The sequence below is a fragment of the Malaya genurostris genome, chromosome 2 (assembly GCF_030247185.1).
Source record: "Malaya genurostris strain Urasoe2022 chromosome 2, Malgen_1.1, whole genome shotgun sequence".
Lineage (NCBI taxonomy): Eukaryota > Metazoa > Arthropoda > Insecta > Diptera > Culicidae > Malaya > Malaya genurostris.
The window spans coordinates 341,099,366-341,120,050 of NC_080571.1; the positions used below are offsets into that span (position 1 = coordinate 341,099,366).

Below are 20,685 nucleotides of genomic sequence, written 5' to 3' on the forward strand. Positions count from 1 at the left end.
TTGATACTGACATTTTCTATGCATTATTCTATATCTATATCAATATCAAATTAAAATTTAAGCGTCGTCTCATCAAGCAACAAAAGTTCTACAGTACCTGAAAAATATCCACTTTAGTAGAGCTACAAAGTACGCGTGGAACTTTTTGGCAACTTGAACGCATTTCTGAGAAAACTTTGTCGCTACTTAAAAGTTTTACAAGGAACTGTTCAAAGTTAGTTCTGTTGTGTTGGGTGAACATTCAAGTATGAGTGATTCCCTAAAAAAGGACTGTTCAGAATACTTTGTATGCTTCTTAAGCCAAATCTTTTTTTACGAAATTTTGGTTACTTTGGCTAAATACAAATTGTAAATATATCCTTTTTTACCAAATGAAGAACTCTAGAAAAAAAATTCTTAAACATATTGTTAAGTTTGTCAATACAAAACTCTAGTTAGTGAGCTTTTTCATCGATTACCGAAAGCAAGAATCACATCTGGAAGAGAAAACGTGGCTCCTTATATCCTTTATGTCGAAGCCATTGAAGTGAGATTTCTTTTCAGTGCTTTGATACAAAGGATGAGATGATTAGATTCTGTACCTTTGCTCAATTTTTGCTTAACAGAAGTATTTAACATTTTAACATTAATTTTTGGTGATACATCTTTTTTGGGCTTTAGCGAATGTATGTCGAATTCCGTTGAGTTGCATAAGTGTTAGGCCGTCGTAGGAAAGAATACTAGATCGTTGAACAAATTGTTTGGCGCGCAACGAGATGTTTTGGGTGGAAATTTCACATGCATACTTGATTCATGTTATTTGTCATTTCGAGTCACGTGCTTAATTGGAACCTCCCCTGCGCACGGGCCTGGCACCTGAACAATATCCACTTTATTAGAGCCCTAAAGTACGCGTGGCACTTTTTGGCTACTTTAATATACAGTTCAAGTTCTGAGAAAACTTGCTCGCTACTTAAAAACTGTACAAGGGACTGCTTCAAAGATTATTCTGTTGCGTCGGATTAACATTCAAGTATGAGTAATTCCTTAAAACTTTTTTATTAGTGAGCTTTTTTATCCATTATCGAAAGCAAGAATCACATCTGGAAGAGAAAGCGTGTCGTCCATTATGTCGAAGCCATTAGAGAGAGATTCATTATTGTCTCAAAGGATGGGATGACAATCTGTGCATTTGCTCAATTTTTTTCTTAACAGAAGTATTTCTCATTAATTTTTGGTGATACTGCTTTTTTGAGCTCAAGCGAATGTGTGTCGAATTCCGTCGATTGTAGGTTAATCAGAAAAATAATGGGGATAAACGTTAACTACTTAGTCATTTGACAATTCTGCTGTCCGAAAACATAAATTCGAACAAATAATTTTTGGGAGAGACGAAGTTCGACGGGTCAGCTAGTAAATAAATATTTTTTTAGAAAAATGAGAATTCCGGGTACTTTTTGAACAGACCTCGTAATCCTTATGATTTTCTCCAAATTTACCACACCTATCTTTATTACCACAGTGAGAAGCGGTGTGACCTAATTGTTTGCATTTAATGCAGTTTATAACACGTGGCATTTAACTTTTTCGGATTATTTTGTAATGATTGAGAAAAAAACCAAAATTTTATTCCAATGTATATTTCTTTTAGAGTGCCCAATCGATTCCCTACAACTTCTTCCTGAACGCCATTTTTATACAATTACCGGTTTCCGAGTTACAACGATTTGAAAAAAAAGCAATTTTCGTGAAACGCAAAAATACATACGCCCTTTTTAAAAATCAGTCGTGAGTCTCGGATTGACCTCTCCATCGGTTCAAAACTTATGGTTTGCCATACTGAAGCCATGTACAAAGTTTCATCCAAATCGGAGAAGGTGGATTCTGATTTTGTCGCCTTTTTCGTCTACTCATTCCTGGAATTGCTCTACCGAGATAATCGTTTACGGTCCCAATCAGTCGAAATCCCACATGCCCTGGGTCGCCTTATGGCCGAATTGTACTGTACTGTGGCTATCATCATGTTGAAAGTTTGAGTTGGACGACTCATGACTTGGCTGAGTATCACTTTTTATACGGGAAATCCTTACGCTTTTTTTCCGATACGGAAAATTCGTTACTGAAGATGGAGAATAATTTATGTAATTTACGTTATTCAAATTTCTTTGAATAACGTTAAGCACAAAAAAAAAGCCTCTCAAAACTTATTTGAACATCGGCTGTTAGGAGGATTCGTAATGATTTTTTATTTATAACCATATCTTTTGGTTGTTGTTGTCGACAACAACGACGACGATGACAACGATGTTTGTTGATACGTGGCTAACGATTTGTTTTACTACTATTCTCCGCACTTTTTCTGCGAACCAACAGGATTAGTCAAAAGTGGGTGGGACCGAAGTCGAAAGGTTTTTACTACGTGATCGGGATTCACGGGCACAGGTACACCTGGTACACCCAACAAACAACATTTTTATTCTACCTCAGCTCATTCTCAGCTTGCCCGGACGTAAAACTACGGATGTGTTACGAGATTAAAACATTGGCCATCGACGACGACGACGACGATGGCAGCTCCCCCTTTTTTTACGGTCTCGGTGTGAGGAAAGTTTTACACCGAGTCAGGAAGGATTTTTATGACCCGGGAGCTGCTCTCCATGGAACGGAACACGTTAAGTACTTTAATGGTTGCGTCGATATAATGTCTTGATGAAGGATATGTCGGTAATTACAGTTGAGCAGTAATCTCCCGGATAGCAGAGATGCCTTTTTTGTGTATTAAGTATTTGATTCTGATTTTAATTAGCTGGCAACTGCTGCTGATTCGAACAGCGTGAATGTGTGTCATGAAATTCTATAGTTTATAATGGAAATTCAAATCCGATTGAAGATAAATTTAATTGGCTTCCATTTTACAATTTGTTTTGAGCTATTGTTGAAGAATAATTTCAGATAAATGAAAAGATAAAAGTTTCGTAGAGGTGAGTCGAGTTCAAACATCACAAAGAAACCACAGTCTTGGAATCGCCAATAAAACGAAATATCAAAAGTATTGCTAAAAATCAGTTTCAGTCCCTTTTTTCCAATAAACGTGAGAGAAAATCGGTATTCAGTCGATACCTGCGAGTGTGAAAAAAAAAACAGTGCAGCACCCAGAGATTCCGAGAAGAATTACCGGACGGGTGTAAAACTAAATGGAATTTGATATTTTATGTCAAACATAAATTTATAAAACCCCTCCCAACCGATTGCGGGATCACTCGTTCACTGTGTGTTGTGGCAAACGACCGACACTCTTTTCCTTTCCGGTGCGTATGTGAAGCTCGTCTGGGTTGAACCAAAACAGAGCAGTAAATTGATCCTTGCCAAACACGATTCTCGTTGTGGAAGATTATGGCGCTTAGTATCGAGTACGTGACCGACCGACCGACCGAGCATCCTTGCGGCAGCTTGTGGGAATCATCGCGAAACGAGCATCGGACAAAGAGATGTGATAAATCATTTGCTCAGCTTCTGCATCTGAAAGATGCCCGCAGCTCATGAGCACTACTGACTGTCGTCATAACACACTGCAGCCCTGCCGGTTGTTAGTCGTTTGGTCATTGAACTGGAAATATGATTCAAATTGTGTCCTGTTTTTATCTTCCAATCTGCCAGAGCGATGTATATCCGGTGCACTGCATAGCTGGTTGGGATTGGTCTAAAGATCATCAATCGGTTGGAGGGCAGTGATGTTTGTTATATTGCGAAATATGTGCTAGCAAGAGATTCGTTCAAAGTTGACCTAAAGATCTACTCATACCAACTGACACGAATCCATAGTTAATACTTTTATTTAGGGACACAATTTTGTGACTTCATCATAATTGTAGAAGTGCTGGTCACCAAGGACACATTGCATCAAGTAATCGAAAGGGGCAGTGTCTGGGCTGTACGGTGGGTGGGGTATGACTTCCAATTTGAGCGATTCTAAGTATATTTTTTCTGGCCATGCATTGTCATTTTGCTAAATTACTTTGTCGTATCTATCGGTGTATTGTGGCCGTTTTTCTTGCGATGCTCGACACAAACGTATCGATTATCATCGCTAGATTTTCCTCGTGATCTTTCGATTCGGTTGTAGCAGCTCATCATATCAACATCACACCCAGCTGCAGCTGAATTCCGGTGGCAAAAGTAATTTATCACAATTTTCTTGAAGAGAAGAAAATCATAAAATGTCTTTCTCTTCACAAAATCTGTTTTTCTTTTTTGCGAATTCAACACCTGAGTTTTGCTCACAAAGTTCTTTGGAAAAAAAAAACGACATAGAGATTTCACCTATTTTTTTAAATTGGAATTCCCGTCATGGTCCGGAAGATATTGTTTTGACACTAGTTAATGAAAAAGAAAAAAAGTTTCTCTTCAACGTTTTTGCGGAAGCAATTAAGAAAGACATTTTTTTGAGAGTAAAATTCAGCAAGCCCATCCAACATTGGATGGAATTTTTTCGTCACTAAGCTATTTCGAATGCCCAAATGTCTCAATTCAGCCCTTTTGCCTTTCTCATAAAGAAAGGTTATGCAATCACTGTGAAAACCGACTTTTGAACCGAGGCCCGGAGGGCCGAGTGTCATATTCCATTCGACTCAGTTCGTCGAGTACGAAAAATGTCTGTATGTGTGTGTGTATGTATGTATTTCTCGGAATTTCGTAATATTTATACGAATCGTTCTCGGTCGAAAAATATTAGACGCGTAATATTTTATTTTGTCATTTGGTGACCATTTCTGTGTTAGGGTAGATCAAAAAACCGATTATTGGATCAAAAAATCGATTCTGCTAATTTTTGAATATGTTGTCAATGAATGTTTATAGTTTTTAGGAATGTTGTAAAATTGAAGTATTGTGTTTTAGAACATCATTTGAATACCCTTTGAACGGGTTTCATGGTAGGTAGACCGATGGGCACTATGTAAGTTTATATTCTTCTTTGAAAGTTTAAACATTTTAATTAAATTATAAAAAATTAGTGATGCGTGTTTTATTTTGTTTTTGAGAAATTTTTTTTTGAAATTTTAAAGTCTTCGTAGTTTACGACCTTGCGCATCCATTTATTTAGGGTGATTATAATATGTACACATTCTTACCACTTTTAGATTGTAAAACAGGCCCGTTGGTCTACCTACCATGAAAACTGTAAAAAGGGTATACAAATGACAAAACTTCAACTTTACAATTTTCGCATATTTTTCCTAAAAAATATTGGCATTTATTGATAACATACGCAAACATTAGCAGAATCGGCCGAATGATTCAAAAGATATGATTTAAAAAAATGAATTTTTACTTAAAAAAAACAAAAGTAGTTCTGATTATTTGTACTTGCTTTACTTTTACGGTGAATTCCATTGGCAGAAGAGAAGAAAATCGTAGAATGTCTTTCTCTTTCAAATATTTTCTTTTCTTCTCAACGTATTCCGATCAATCGACGAGAAAGAAATTCTATAACGAGCCGCACCGAAATTTGGACAGCACACGCATCAAAGTAACCCGCGATATTTTTCCATGTTTGTGTTGAAAAGCTTGTTTTGTAAACATTCGAATGCCGTTCGAATACGGGGGTTCACGAAGGAAAAGTGTTAATCGACAACAAAATATTGATAATGGCAACTTCCTCAGCGTAAGTTTATAACATTGGGTGAAATTGCAATAAATTTTTTCGATTTATTGTTGTTTGCGGGCATAAAAAATACCTGTCCATGGAGCAAAAGAAGCATTTGGTAGACTACATGGCTGAAAATTTAGACTTCGCCAATAACCGATTTCAGTCTTCACGAGGCAAAGATCTTCAAAAACAAAAATGGACTGCGTTAAGCAACATAATTAACGCTATAGGAGGAGCTACCAAGACATCCGATCAGTGGGAGTTATCGTGGCGGGATCTTAATCAAAAAACCAAGGCAAAGTGGTTGGTGATTCAAAGCGGGGAGAACGGCTTATTGAAAAAGAAGAAAGACACACTTTCGGAATTTGATAAATTTATTCTCGCTATCAAGCAGAAGAATACTCTAGATGGAGATGGGAAAACACAAGAAGGTGGTTTCAATGAACCTGTAAGAAAACTTTTGTTATATATTTTCACCGTTGTTTCTGAGCATAATTATTATTAGACTGTTCCAGTGAATAATGATGTAATACTTGAGGACTCACAGAATGGCGTCGTTTCTTATGCGAACATCGAGTTCTTGGAAGAATTAGAGAAACTACATCCCAGTGTCATTGGAATGCGTTCTTATACGCCCGACACTCCAACAAATTTTTATCCTGTTAGTGATGGTACATCAACGCCAGCAGAAAGAACATATGATGGTGCAGATTCGGTTCCTACCATACAACCTGCCGATCAAAGAACAGCTACACGGCCAAGTGTAACTGCGACACTTCCAAGAGGAAGACAACTCGGCCGAGGTCAACGATATTCCGATACCAGAATGCAGAGCTTCGAAATCAGCGTGTTCAAGTGCCTTGAAACCATACAAGCGGACAAGAAAGAATACAAAATACAACAACAAAAAGTTGAGGAACTGAAGTCAATGAACAAATCCCTACAGATGCTTCTTAATCGTACTATTACTTAATCGAGACGATGTGAACGTAAAAAATAATGTTTATTTTCTTTTCATGTAAATTACATTGAATGTTGAATTATAAATTTTAACGGAAGTAGTTATCAGCAATATACTGTCTTTCTCTTCTTCCTACGTCCAATAATATGTCATTATCATCATCATCATCATCATCATAACCAAACTGATTCGCATCCTGGATAACGTCGTTACCCTCATTATTCAGATTATCATCCAATATTTCTTCTATTGGATACTAGGAAGTTGTGAATTATCACACAACAATTAATAATCTGACCACACAGATCCTTATTATATCGCAAAAGCGAGTCACGAGAAATACATCTAAATCTGGATTTCAGACAACCGTTACACCGTTCGATAGGATTTCGAGCCTTACAATGCTGTGCTGTGTTGAAATCGGTTTCCGCTTGTCTCATAGTCCTGGCATACGGCACAAGAAGCCATGGCTCAGTAGGGTAACCTCCATCTCCCAACAAATAAGTGCTTCTGCTTCCATTATCGTATCTTTGCTTCAAAAATCGACGCACTTGGTTACGCTTCCAAATAAATGCGTCGTGACTAGAACCTCCAAATCTTGCATTGACGTTCAATATGCAGAGCTCTAAATCACAAATCAGTTGGACATTCTTTGAATGGTATCCTTTTCTGTTCAAGTAAACGTGCTCAACATCTTTTGGAGGGTTTAAAATAGCAACATGCGTACAATCATTAGCACCAATCACACCGGGGATATTAAACTGCTAAAAAAAACGCTTCTTTGATTCGAGTTTGCTCAGCATCATTCGTCGGGAAAATTATAAGTTCTCCCAATAGATACTTGTCTATTGCAGCAATAACGTTTCTCAATATAACAGTTCGGCTGAAAAGTTCGTATCGTTTAATAGAAACACACATTTTTTTGCCAAAATTCGTTTTTATTATTCAACATAATTGCCATCAGAGGCGATACAGCGATTATAGCGATCTTCAAACTTTTCGATACCATTTTTAGTAGTTTGCCTCAAAATAGGCCTCAGTTTCAGCGATTACCTCTTCATTGCTTCTAAATTTTTTACCAGCGAGCATTCTCTTGAGATCTGAGAACAGGAAAAAGTCATTGCCGTTTCAACCTTCCGAGTGGACGGACGTGCTTTGTGTTTACTGCGAAAGCGTTGAAAACCAGTGCCGTGTGTGATAAAGTGACCGGACGATCAAAACTAGATCGCTATTGTGTAATAGACAATAGTGCTTTTTCCTGTGAGAGGTTTTATGCACATTATATACTGAAGCAGTGTATTGTTGTGAGCGGACGATCGAAACAGTACCGTTAGCCGGTGATTGTTCGATCGATCAAAACAGGCCCAGCGGTGTACGTGATATCACTGTGCGGATTACAAAAAGAGTGTGCTTTTTCCTCTCGGAGGGTTTTTGCACACCATCGCAGCGGCGATACGCCGATCGACGAGGGCTAGGCCTTGGTGGCCCCCGTTGGATTTAAGTTAAGTAATATTATTTAGTTTTTTTCCTTCCTCCATTCGATTGTTCTATTTCTCCCCGATTTATATATTTCTGCGCGGAAGTAGTTCCGCTATGCCTAATTTAAATGCTGACCCCCCCGTTCCCGATGATCAAATGGAGACTTCCCTTGATTGTAAAAAGTCTCGCATAAAGAGCTATCCGGATGGGCTCGCACTACCGGCCGGTCCTTATGCGGTCTATTTCCGGACCAAATCGAAAGAAAAAAAATTAAATATTTTAAAAATATCGCGGGACCTGTCCTCGCGATACAATACTATAAAAAGTTTTGATAAGATACGTCCAGACTAGCTCAGGGTCCTGTTTACCAGTTCAAAACAGGCTAATGAGCTCGTTCAAAATGATCCTTTTACGCGGGAGTACCGCGTCTACGTGCCAGCTCGCGAAGTAGAAATCGACGGTGTGGTCACCGATTCGAGTTTGACTTGCGAGGACGTTCTTAAGTACGGGGCGGGTTGTTTTAAAGACCCCTCACTTAAGAATGTCAAGATACTGGATTGCAAGCGATTGCATTCAGTATCGATCGCCGGGGATGGAACAAAGTCCTATCCCCAATCAGACTCTTATCGTGTGACCTTCGCCGGTTCTGCTTTGCCCAACTACATCCTCTTGGACCGGGTTCGTTTGCCTGTTCGCCTATTCGTACCCCGAGTAATGAACTGTACTAATTGCAAACAACTGGGGCATACAGCTACCCATTGCAGCAATAAGCCACGTTGTGCTAACTGTGGGGAAGCTCATGCGGACGGCTCTTGCGGTAAGGATGCTGAAAAGTGTCTCTACTGTAAGGAGGGTCCGCATGACCTCTCTGATTGTCCCGCTTACAAACTGCGAGGTGATCGAATGAAGCGTTCCCTAAAGGAGCACTCCAAGCGTTCTTTCGCAGAGATGCTTAAAAGTGCCACCCCTCCTAAACAGACAACGAACCCATATGCCTGCTTGTCAACTGACGAGAGCGATTCTGACGACCCTTTGGAAGGTCCATCTTCGGCGGTCCCTCATAGCTGTAGGAAAAGAATAAATAAATCCTCTCATAAGCTACCTAGTAAGGGTTCGAAGGTGTCTTCCGAAGGGCTTCGAAAAGTTACAGCTAACGGGAATCGGGACACAACACCGAAGCAAAAAGCTCCTGGTCTCGGAAAACTCAATTCCGAGATGGAATTCCCACGACTTCCCGGGACTACAAAATCCCCAAGCGTCCCAGAAAATCTACCAGAGAACCAACTAGGTGCTGGACTTATCAAGTTCTCTGATGTTGTGGACTGGATTTTTACAACTTTCAATATTTCAGACCCTCTTAGAAGCATTTTAATTGCTTTCATGCCAACAGTAAAAACATATTTGAAGCAGTTGACTGCAAATTGGCCCCTTCTCTCAGCGATTGTATCCTTCGATGGCTAAATCATCCACCGAGGTCACGGATCTAATCACTGTTTTACAGTGGAATTGCAGAAGTATCATCCCAAAAATAGATTCTTTTAAATTTCTTGTAAATAATCTGAAATGTGACGCATTTGCATTGTGCGAAACTTGGCTAACTTCTGAAATATCCTTAAACTTCCACGATTTTAACATTATTCGCCTGGATCGAGATGATCCCTATGGAGGAGTACTTTTAGGGATCAAAAAGTGCTATTCTTTTTATCGAATTAACCTCCCCTCGATACCAGGTATTGAAGTTGTCGCATGTCATGTTACAATCAAAGGTAAGGACCTTTGTATTGCTTCCATCTACATTCCCCCTGGAGCCTTGGTTGGGCATCGGCGGCTCAGTAATATCATAGAGCTCCTTCCCGCACCGACGTTGGTTTTAGGAGACTTTAACTCACACGGTACGGGATGGGGCTGTCTTCACGACGATAACAGATCAGCTATGATTCATGATATTTGCGACAACTTCAATATGACAATCTTGAATACGGGAGAAATGACACGGATTCCTGCACCACCAGCAAGACCAAGTGCGCTGGATTTATCCCTTTGCTCGACATCGCTACGGTTGGATTGCACGTGGGAGGTAATTCCTGATCCCCACGGTAGTGATCATCTACCGATCGTAATACCAATCACCAGCGGCTTAAAACCATCGAAGACAATCAATGTTTCGTATGACCTCACACGAAATATTGATTGGAATAGCTATGCGACCTCGATATCTGAGAAACTTGAAAGAACTCAACAACTTCCTCCGGAGGAAGAGTACACGTTTTTGGCTGGCTTGATTCTCGATACTGCGATTCAAGCTCAGACGAAACGTGTACCCGGCGCAAAAACTAACATCCGTCCTCCCAACCCGTGGTGGGACAAAGAGTGCACAAATTTAAACGCGGAGAGAGCCTCCGCGTATAAAAAAATTCAGAAAAAATGGAACACCTGATAATTACCGGAATTACGCGGCGTTAGACGTTAAAACTAAGAACTTGATTAGAGCCAAGAAACGCGGTTACTGGCGTCGGTTTATAGACGGCTTAACGAAAGAAACATCTATGAGCACTCTTTGGAATACAGCCCGACGAATGCGCAATCATAACACCACGAATGAAAGCGAGGAATACTCCAACCGCTGGATATTCGATTTCGCTAAAAAAGTATGCCCAGACTCTGTTCCGGAACAGAAGATCACCCGCGCCGCGACACCAAATACAAACGAATCACCGTTTTCGATGGTAGAGCTCTCACTTGCACTTTTGTCATGTAACAATAAAGCCCCGGGATTAGACAGAATAAAATTCAACTTGTTGAAAAATCTGCCTGACCCCGCCAAAAGGCGCTTGCTGAATTTATTCAACAAGTTCCTCACGGGTAATATTGTCCCACACGACTGGAGACAAGTCAGAGTTATCGCCATCCAAAAACCAGGGAAACCAGCCTCCGATCACAATTCGTATCGGCCGATTGCTATGCTTTCCTGTATCCGGAAATTGTTCGAAAAAATGATTCTGTTTCGTCTAGACAATTGGGTCGAAACTAATGGTTTACTTTCAGATACACAATTTGGTTTCCGCAGGGGCAAAGGAACGAACGATTGTCTTGCGTTGCTCTCAACAGAAATTCAAATGGCATTTGCTCGTAAAGAACAAATGGCGTCAGTTTTCCTAGACATTAAGGGGGCTTTTGACTCAGTTTCTATAAATATCCTATCTGAGAAGTTGCATCAGCATGGTCTTTCGCCAGTTTTGAACAACGTTTTACATAATCTATTGTCTGAGAAACACATGTACTTTGCGCATGGTGATTTGTCAACAATACGATTCAGCTACATGGGTCTTCCTCAGGGCTCATGCTTAAGCCCCCTTTTATACAATTTTTACGTAAGTAATATCGATGAATGTATCAACACATCTTGCACGCTAAGACAACTTGCCGACGACAGCGTTGTGTCTATTATAGGACCCAAAGCTGCCGATCTCCAAGGACCATTGCAAGATACCCTCGACAACTTGTCAACATGGGCTCTTCAAATGGGTATCGAGTTCTCTACGGAGAAAACTGAGCTGGTTGTATTTTCGAGGAAGCGAGAACCAGCACAATTACAGCTTCAACTAGGGGGTGAAACCATAGCTCAGGCCTTCACATTTAAATATCTCGGGGTCTGGTTCGACTCCAAAGGCACCTGGGGATGTCACATTAGGTATCTGAAACAAAAATGCCAGCAGAGAATCAACTTTCTCCGTACAATAACCGGATCATGGTGGGGTGCCCACCCAGGAGACCTGATCAGGTTGTATCAAACAACGATATTGTCCGTGATGGAATACGGATGCTTCTGCTTCCGATCAGTGGCGAACACTCATTTCATCAAGCTGGAAAGAATTCAGTATCGTTGTTTGCGTATTGCCTTGGGTTGCATGCAATCGACTCATACGATGAGCCTCGAAGTGCTGGCGGGCGTTCTTCCACTGAAAAACCGGTTCTGGGATCTCTCATATCGTTTGCTCATTCGATGCGACATTTTGAATCCTCTGGTGATTGAAAACTTCGAAAGGTTAGTTGAGCTTAACTCTCAAACCCGTTTTATGTCCTTGTATTTTGATTACATGGCTCAGAATATTAATCCTTCTTCGTTTGTTTCCAACCGTGCTCATTTCTTGGATACTTCTGATTCTACTGTGTTTTTCGACACATCCATGAGAGAAGAAATTCGTGGAATTCCGGATCACGTGCGCCCTCAAGTGGCCCCAAATATTTTTTATAATAAATTTAGAACAGTCAACTGTGAAAAGGTGTTTTACACTGACGGATCAAACATCAACGAGTCCACAGGCTTCGGCATCTTCAATCAAAACATCACCGCTTCTTACAAACTCAGTGATCCGGCTTCAGTTTACGTCGCAGAATTAGCTGCTATTCAGTACACCCTCGAGATCATTCAAACCATGCCCAAAGACCATTACTTCATTGTCACGGACAGTCTAAGTTCAATAGAAGCTCTCCGGGCAATGAAGCCAGGAAAGTATCCCCCATATTTCCTGGGGATAATACGGGAACATTTGAGAACTTTATCTGAACGGTCTTATTTAATATCGTTAGTCTGGGTCCCTTCGCATTGTTCCATTCCGGGCAATGAAAAGGCAGACTTATTGGCTAAAGTGGGCGCATTGGAAGGTGATATTTATGAAAGACCAATCTGCTTCAATGAATTTTTCAGTATTTCTCGTCAGAAAACTCTCGAAAGTTGGCAAACTTCATGGACGAATGACGAACTGGGACGATGGCTACACTCCATTATCCCTAAGGTATCGACGAAACCTTGGTTCAAGGGGATGAACATGAGTCGTGATTTCATTCGCGTTATGTCACGGCTCATGTCAAATCACTATACATTCAACGCACATCTCCGGCGTATCGGGATCGTGGAGAACGGGCTCTGCACCTGTGGCGACGGTTATCAGGACATCGAGCATGTCGTGTGGTCGTGCGTAGAGTATCGTGACGCCAGGTCGAAGCTACTGGAATCCCTCAGGGCCCGAGGTAGACCGCCTGAGGTGCCGGTTCGGGATGTGTTGGCGAGTCGGGATAGTTCATATATGCTTCTCATATACCAGTACCTCAAACACATTGATATACAAGTGTAATGTGTTATTCCTCGCTCAGAAAATATAATCTCCACCTACAGGTTCGACACTAACATCCGCCCGATTCTCTCGATCCCCGTCCCTGTTCACCATCTTCATTGGAATTAACAAGATCTTTTTTTTTGTCACTAACTTTTTCGTTCCCCTTTCCCTGTTTTTTCACCATCTCGATGGCAACTAATTGAATCTCTGTCGTTTTCAAACATTTTGTTCCCACACCCCTTTTTTACCCCGTTTCCCACAATATTTACTTCTTTTTTTTTCATTCTCTTCCGTAACATCACCATCACCGGAAGACCGCTCCAGTCAATGACCAGCATGCGGGCCACCCGCCGGGCCTTCGTAGCCTGGGGGTGTTTCCCGCGGACCCACACGGACCGAAGGATGCGGCCAACATGGATATTCGCCATTTGGAAGACCCTCACCCAATATTCAATTCACCTCGCCTGCTGAAAGCTGAATTGTCGAGAATCCGCTACCCCGATACTACATTACATAATAATACTATTCTAGTTTTAAGTTAGTCGTAATTAAGATTAGTAAATACCCTTGGCATCTTAGAGCTTAAGCAGTGTGCCTTAATATTATAATATATTATTGAATAAAAAAAAAAACAGGAAAAAGTCACTGGGGGCCAAATCTGGAGAATACGGTGGATGAGGGAGCAATTCGAAGCCCAATCCGCTCAATTTCAGCATGGTTTTCATCGACTTGTGACACTGTGCATTGTCTTGATGAAACAAAACTTTTTTCTTCTTCAAATGAGGCCGTTTTTTAAATTTCGTCCTTCAAACGCTCTAATAACGCTATATAATAGTCACTGTTGATGGTTTTTCCCTTTTCAAGGTAGTCGATGAAAATTATACCATGCGAATCCCAAAATACAGACGCCATAACCTTACCGGCCGATTGTTGAGTCTTTCCACGCTTTGGGTTCGGTTCATCGCGTGCAGTCCTCTCAGCTGACTGTCGATTGGACTCCGGAGTGAAGTGATGGAGCCATGTTTCGTCCATTGTTATATATCGACGAAAAAAATCGGTTTTATTTCGATATAACAGCTCCAAACACTGCTCAGAATCATCAATTCGTTGTTGTTTTTGATCGATTGTGAGCTCACGCGGCACCCATTTTGCACAAAGCTTTCTCATATCCAAATATTCGTGAATAATATGTCCAACACGTTCCTTTGATATCTTTAGGGTGTCAGCTATCTCGATCAACTTCACTTTACGGTCATTGAAAATAATTTTGTGGATTTTTTTCACGTTTTCATCGGTAACAGCCTCTTTTGGACGTCCACTGCGTTAATCGTCTTCGGTGCTCAAAAGTAGCTTTACTCAAAATGCAATATCTCACAAACTAATAATCAGACAGCTGTCAAATTTATACACGTATCTTTTGAAGGTTGGTACTAACTGAAAATGGTATGGATTTAATTCTAGTGGCGCCATCTCATAGAAACGATACGAACTTTTCAGCCGATCTGTGAGGATGACACGTTGCTTGTGAAACTGACATCCTAAAATCCTAAAACAGGTTAATTATCTAGAGTACGCTAATTTATCACAAATTCTTGTGAACATTACATTTGATTATACGAACATATTACCTGAGCCAAGATATCTCAATGTAGTAAGAACTGGTAAATGGCCCGGTATTGTTGTAGTTCTTTCATCTTTTAAAGGAATCGCATTAAGGGGGGTTGATCTAATAAGTTGATGAACTTTTCAGCCAAACATTTCGGCATTCGAAATAGCTTTTCGAAATTGCCATCCGATATTTCGAACGGATTGCTAATATTTCTCATGAATCGACGGTCGCGAAGCAGCTTTATTTTCTCCTGACGGCGATACCATCTTCTCTTTCGCAGATAATACTGCACACATAATGCTTCCATTACTTCTACTTAATAGCTTTTCAATGGGCTGACTCAATTTTAGCACTAAAACAATTGTCTATCTGAAGTTCTTCCGCAAAAGTGTTGAAGAGAAAAAAAAATCTTTTTCTTTTTCAAGTGTCAAAACAATTTCTTCCAGACCATGACGGGAATTTCAAATTAAGAAAATAGGCGAAATCTCTTTGAAATTTTCTTTTCTTTCAAGAAATATTGTGACCGGAATTCGGCTGCTGCTCCCACAATATACAGAGCATAATCTTTTCAGGTCATGAATATTCTGAACGGCTGTCGATGATGTATGGTAACAATTCGATGGAAAAAAAATCCTTTTTTGTGCCATTAGATTAGTGAAGAAAGGGTGTACCTTCACATTAATTTATACGGTACCCGATTACCTACCTTTTGGAACATTTCCATTACTTTTGAATGTTGTCAATTGGCTGGCTCAGTTCGTGTTCGCATCTCATCCGACACAGTCGACAATTGCTTACGGTCGAGACGATAGAAACAAAGACAATACAGTGTACTGAACAATAGGGTGTACGAAATGAGCAAATACGATTTAACAAAGCCTGAAACTTGGCCTGCAAGGCCAAATTCAATTTGTGTTGATTTCAAGCGCTGCAAAGTTAGACCTGCAGCAACCGAAATTGAAATTTTGCTTAAGGAGCGAATGCATCTAAACGTTACTAATGTAAGTGAGATTCAATTCAACAAGGCGTCTAACTGTGTGTACATTATGTTCAAACGTGAAAGAGATGCAATTGCATTTGCTTCGGTTAATAACGGGGTGCACAGTATTGATCATGACAATGTTAAATATAAAATCCCTGTGTACATGGTGGACAATGCCATAGAAGTACGCGTGCATGAGCTTCCCCCGCAGACCAGCGATGGGTATGTTCGGGAAAGTATGTCGCAGTACGGTGACGTTTTTTCCATCGAAAGGGAAGTATGGCGGAATTTTTTCCCGGGTATCCGGAATGGCATGCGAGTGGTACGTATGCAACTACGTAAAGCATTTCCATCTTACATCATTTGTGATCAAGACGGGATACATCCGTGTAAAACGCGTATGAAAATCAACTGGTTACATGTCAGTTTTGTGAACAACCTGCACACTACGGCAAACCTTGCACTGAAACTGCGAAAAGGACATCTTCAAACAAAAACAAGGACAACCGCTGAACAACGGAAACTAGTGAGCGCAGTACCATCAAACCAACCAGCAACTGCAATTAATGCACAACAAGGCGCGTCTACAGCAACTAACAACCAACCCAAGAATGCGAAATGCAACGATTGTGTATGTTACTAATAGCAACGGCAGCGGCACGGAAAGTGCACGGTATGATGAGAATATTTTACAAATAAATCCCGGCACGTTGCGGTCCAGTGTGAACAGTGCTTTACTCGCCTTTCCCCGTACGGCCCACTTGCATTTACTCTAACACGCTTGCTTTGATCAACCGCTTCCATACTGTGGTAGTAACCGTAGGCGACTATCAACTATCTTCGAAATTGTAAAGAAAACTGGCAACTTGGCACGCTTGGTTAATGGTTTCCCAGAGAATAAAGTGGAATCCAGTTTACAGTTCGCAGCACTATCGGCACAAAATTGATAACGCTGTAAATAAACGCTGATAGTTAGATGCAAATGAACCCCCCCCTTCCTTCCCGCCAGAACCATTATCGAGGCGGAATATTCATGGAGATAAATGGCTGTTATGCATCTGGCAGCACTACGAGCGCCCTGTTGTTTCCAGGGCGGAACCCAACTCTTTGTTGAAAATTGTAATGTAAAAAAATGGGTAATTTAAATTTTTAGCATAATCTATAGCTGAACTATGTCTAGATAACAGTTTCGGAACTCAAAAAGGAGATGGTAGTAATGTGAAACTAAATTAAATATGTAACTAGGTATTCTTGGTACTGAAACGAAATTAAAGAAGAACACACTATGGTAAAGAAAATAATCACATCACAATGTTAACCTTCTCGATAACTCACAGCCACAATCAGAGAGATTGGAGATTGGAAGTTTTTACCCCAAAAAAAAAAGATAATCCCGGTTCGGATTTCCAATTATCGAACTACAACTGACCTTTTTTTTTGTCCCACGGCTGGTTTGGCTATCCACGTCCTGCTGAGTCAACATTGACGACGACGAGGTCAAACATTTCGATTTGTCAATTCTGCAAATCGTGCCATCTCTCGGACACGGGATAGCAGCTAGCGTATGTACTTGTAATGGCACCCATATTTCACAGAACTGCTGGCTGGCTGGCGGCCGGCTCCAGCGAACCGCCTCGTGTTCCGAACCCGATATCCGGTTTTAATGCTTATTATTGATCGCAGCTGGTGTGAACATATTTTATTAGCAGTTTATAGCCGGGTTGCCTCCCGGAGTATTATTCGTGAAAGAAAAACTATGCGAACTTGCGCTCCGTAATTGGTTTATTTGTTTTTTTTTTCCTAGACGGTGTGGTGGCTGGATCCGATGGAAAGCACATGGAAGTAAATTACAACGTCGGTACACCGCTCCAGGACAACAGTGTCGTTAATTAATTGTTATGGACTTGATAGAGGATGATTGCGATGATTGTCATGTTTTTTTTTGTTGGTTTTGTTTCAGCCTTTGCCTCGCATTCCGAGAATGATATCGTGATATCTCAACAACAATAGTTGCCCATATATTTTTTCACTCTTCTTCTCTTGTTTATTTTCAGAATTGATTGTTTGTTTAACTCTGAACACTCACATTCGGGTTTCCTAAATAACATGTAACACTTCGTTCTCACTGAAAAGTTTCACGCTACACTAGCAGAAAAACAAAGATTCAACCCAAATGTAAATAACGAAAAACAGAGTATTTTCAATACGATCCAAGTTAACATAGAGTAGAGTTCACACGCACACAAGCACAAACACAAACAAAGAAAAAGCCCTTCAGGCTGCCAGTCCAAGTTTATATCGTTCGTTCGTAAAAGTGCATCCCAAAAACTACCATCTCAGACAAATCAAGTTTTGATTCTACTACGCTACCGAATCGCGTGACGCGGGACTGCTCTATGAGAACAACGGTTACTCAGCATCCGCAAGTTTACCACCGCTCGATGCTGACGGCAACCGAACGAATGCTGAGCCAAAGTTCTAAATGGTACTTTTTTTTTTTGCGTGTTAACTTTGATTGGTAGATTCAATGCTCTAGCGTTTCCCCGTTCTTTTTTGCCGCCCCGCGTATCGAAGTGATTGGTTTCTAACCTCTGTGTTTTGCCTAGCCTACTACTGTTTCGGAAAATTTGTTTGTAGCAGGAATGCAATCGGTTCCAATCTATTACTGTTTTTTTTTCAAATTATTTACTACTTCTGTTGAGTAATGTTTCCTAAGTGTCTTTGAATAACTATTTTAATGGGACTTTTTTTTAATAACCTGTACTAAGTTCTATCTATTAGATGGCATGCTGTTTCTAGATATTGTATTAGATAGTTCCAAACAAAACCTATTCTTATTCTGTATTGCAGTTCAAGGTTCCAATTTTCATGTGAAATAGGTGAAAACGCTGAAATTGTCCATAAAAATCCATTGCCGGTATCATGGTTGGACATTATGAAAATCATAAAACATGTTTTCTCTTGAGATGATGTCTATTATTCATGATGAGCAAAATGATTTATTGAACATGAATCATAACCATGAATTATAGGCATAATCTCATGAAAAAATATGTTTCATGATATCATTTTCAAATCATTTTAAGCAATTTAACATATTCAGAAATGGGTGGAAGTCGTAAAAATCCCCTGATGTATTCCGATCTGCATGAAACTTTACACACGTCTTCGGTATGCCACACCAGTAATTTTTCACGGTTCGACTCCAGATTTGCATTATTTTTTTTTGAATCGTTCTAACTGAAAAAAACTGTAAGTTGTAATGATATACAAGGACATGTTTTTGGAATTTGGATTTTTTTTTTTTGGGCTTCAATAGAATAAACACATTTTTCAATGAAAAACTACTAACCACTCTGAATTAGAGAATGACGAATGATCGCGCAAAATTTATTTATTAGAAAATTTTACAAAATTCAGAAAATAATTACTAGTTTCCAACCGTAGCATTCATTAGTGTGTTAATGGAATTGATTACAAAGCGTTTGGCAATACACTTTTCGTATCAAAAAAATCTATCTAGCAGTTCTGTAAACGCTAGCAGATGCTTTGGTGAATTTAATGTTCATTCTGAGTATCTATTTGATCGAAAGTTCTAAGAGTTTTCAATTTTTGTTATAAACGCCGCCTCATTTTGCAAAAAATTGCAATATAAAATATGCGAAATGATGAAAATTGTAAATGAAATCCAGACACATACCCGTAGTATGCTTCTGACGTTGAAGACTTCTCAACTGGTTCTCACAAAGTTCACGCTTTACAAAGGTTAAGCATGTGAAACCTGCCCCATTGGGCATTCATATCGTTATACCATATTTGGAAGAACCTGAACTGTAGACAGGGTTCCCAAAATGCTAATCCTTTAACTGACATATTGACGGATCTATTGATTTTAAATTTATTTGATCTTTAAAGCAACTGCTCCATCGAAAATTTTGAAAAAAAAAAATCATTGATGTTTAGGCTTTGTCAAAAAGGGTTGCAATTGTTAAAAATATTTTGAAGGTATATTTCTTGCATTAAGAAGTACATAAAATTGTTTTTAATCGATATTGGTACCACTCTGGATTTTCTAGTGATAAATGAATAATTTTTGGACACGTTGAAGTGCTTCGGTTTGATATATTTTTAAGTGTGGATAAGCTCAATATTCGAGTTTTTTTTCTGAAAAAATACAATCAATCCTGCGTCTCCATTAAAGTTCTATTAGATGGAAACGCAAGGTGCATAACTATTGGAACCAAGCACCATGCAGTTTCAATGGAAACGCATGGTTTAACATGTCCAAAATTTGTTTATTTAATACTAGAATATCCAGTGTGGTGCCTAAATAGGAAGTGTGACAGTGTATGTTTCAAATTATGCGTTCAAGTATTTGTATGCGAGTAGTACATCTCCAAAACCTTTTAAAAATAATTGTAAACCTTCCAGGCAATTCCATTATATATCCCTGTTTTTTTTTAATTTTCAGGGGAGCGGTTACTTAAAAAATTAAATAAAATGAAAATCAATAGAACCACCCTAGTGCTACCTATAAGGCAGTTGATGGGTTTAAATTTTAGGAAAATTTCCTTCAACTTATTTCATACCACATTGAAATGAGTTCTTTTTGGAGGCAGATTTCACATTGCACTAAGTGGTCTAAGAAGCTTGGAGAATGCAATTTGATTATACATTTTTTCATGCTGTATTATTACCGTACTCGCTGATATAAATTAGCGGCAATAAAAATAGTGTAACATGATATTTTAAAAAGTTCTTTAAAACAACGCGTAAAACAATCATTATTTTCTTCGATTTACCGAAAGTTTTTGTCAAAAACTTGCCCAACAGCGAAATTAAATCAAAGTGTGCCAGGCTAAATTTAACGAGACGATTAAAATATCGTTTTCGCTTTAAGATAACTGAAAC

At 39.6% G+C, this 20,685-nt stretch overlaps 1 protein-coding gene across 3 annotated transcripts in view; it reads left to right on the forward strand.

The window, feature by feature from the left end:
• Positions 1–20,685, forward strand: part of LOC131431823 (transient receptor potential-gamma protein) — a 399,703-nt gene that overhangs the window by 265,284 nt on the left and 113,734 nt on the right. For all 3 annotated transcript variants that reach the window (XM_058597720.1, XM_058597721.1, XM_058597723.1), the window contains exon 5: positions 17,829–18,259. The gene's annotated coding sequence lies outside the window, so the exon portion shown is untranslated. The remainder of the gene's footprint in view (positions 1–17,828; positions 18,260–20,685) is intronic.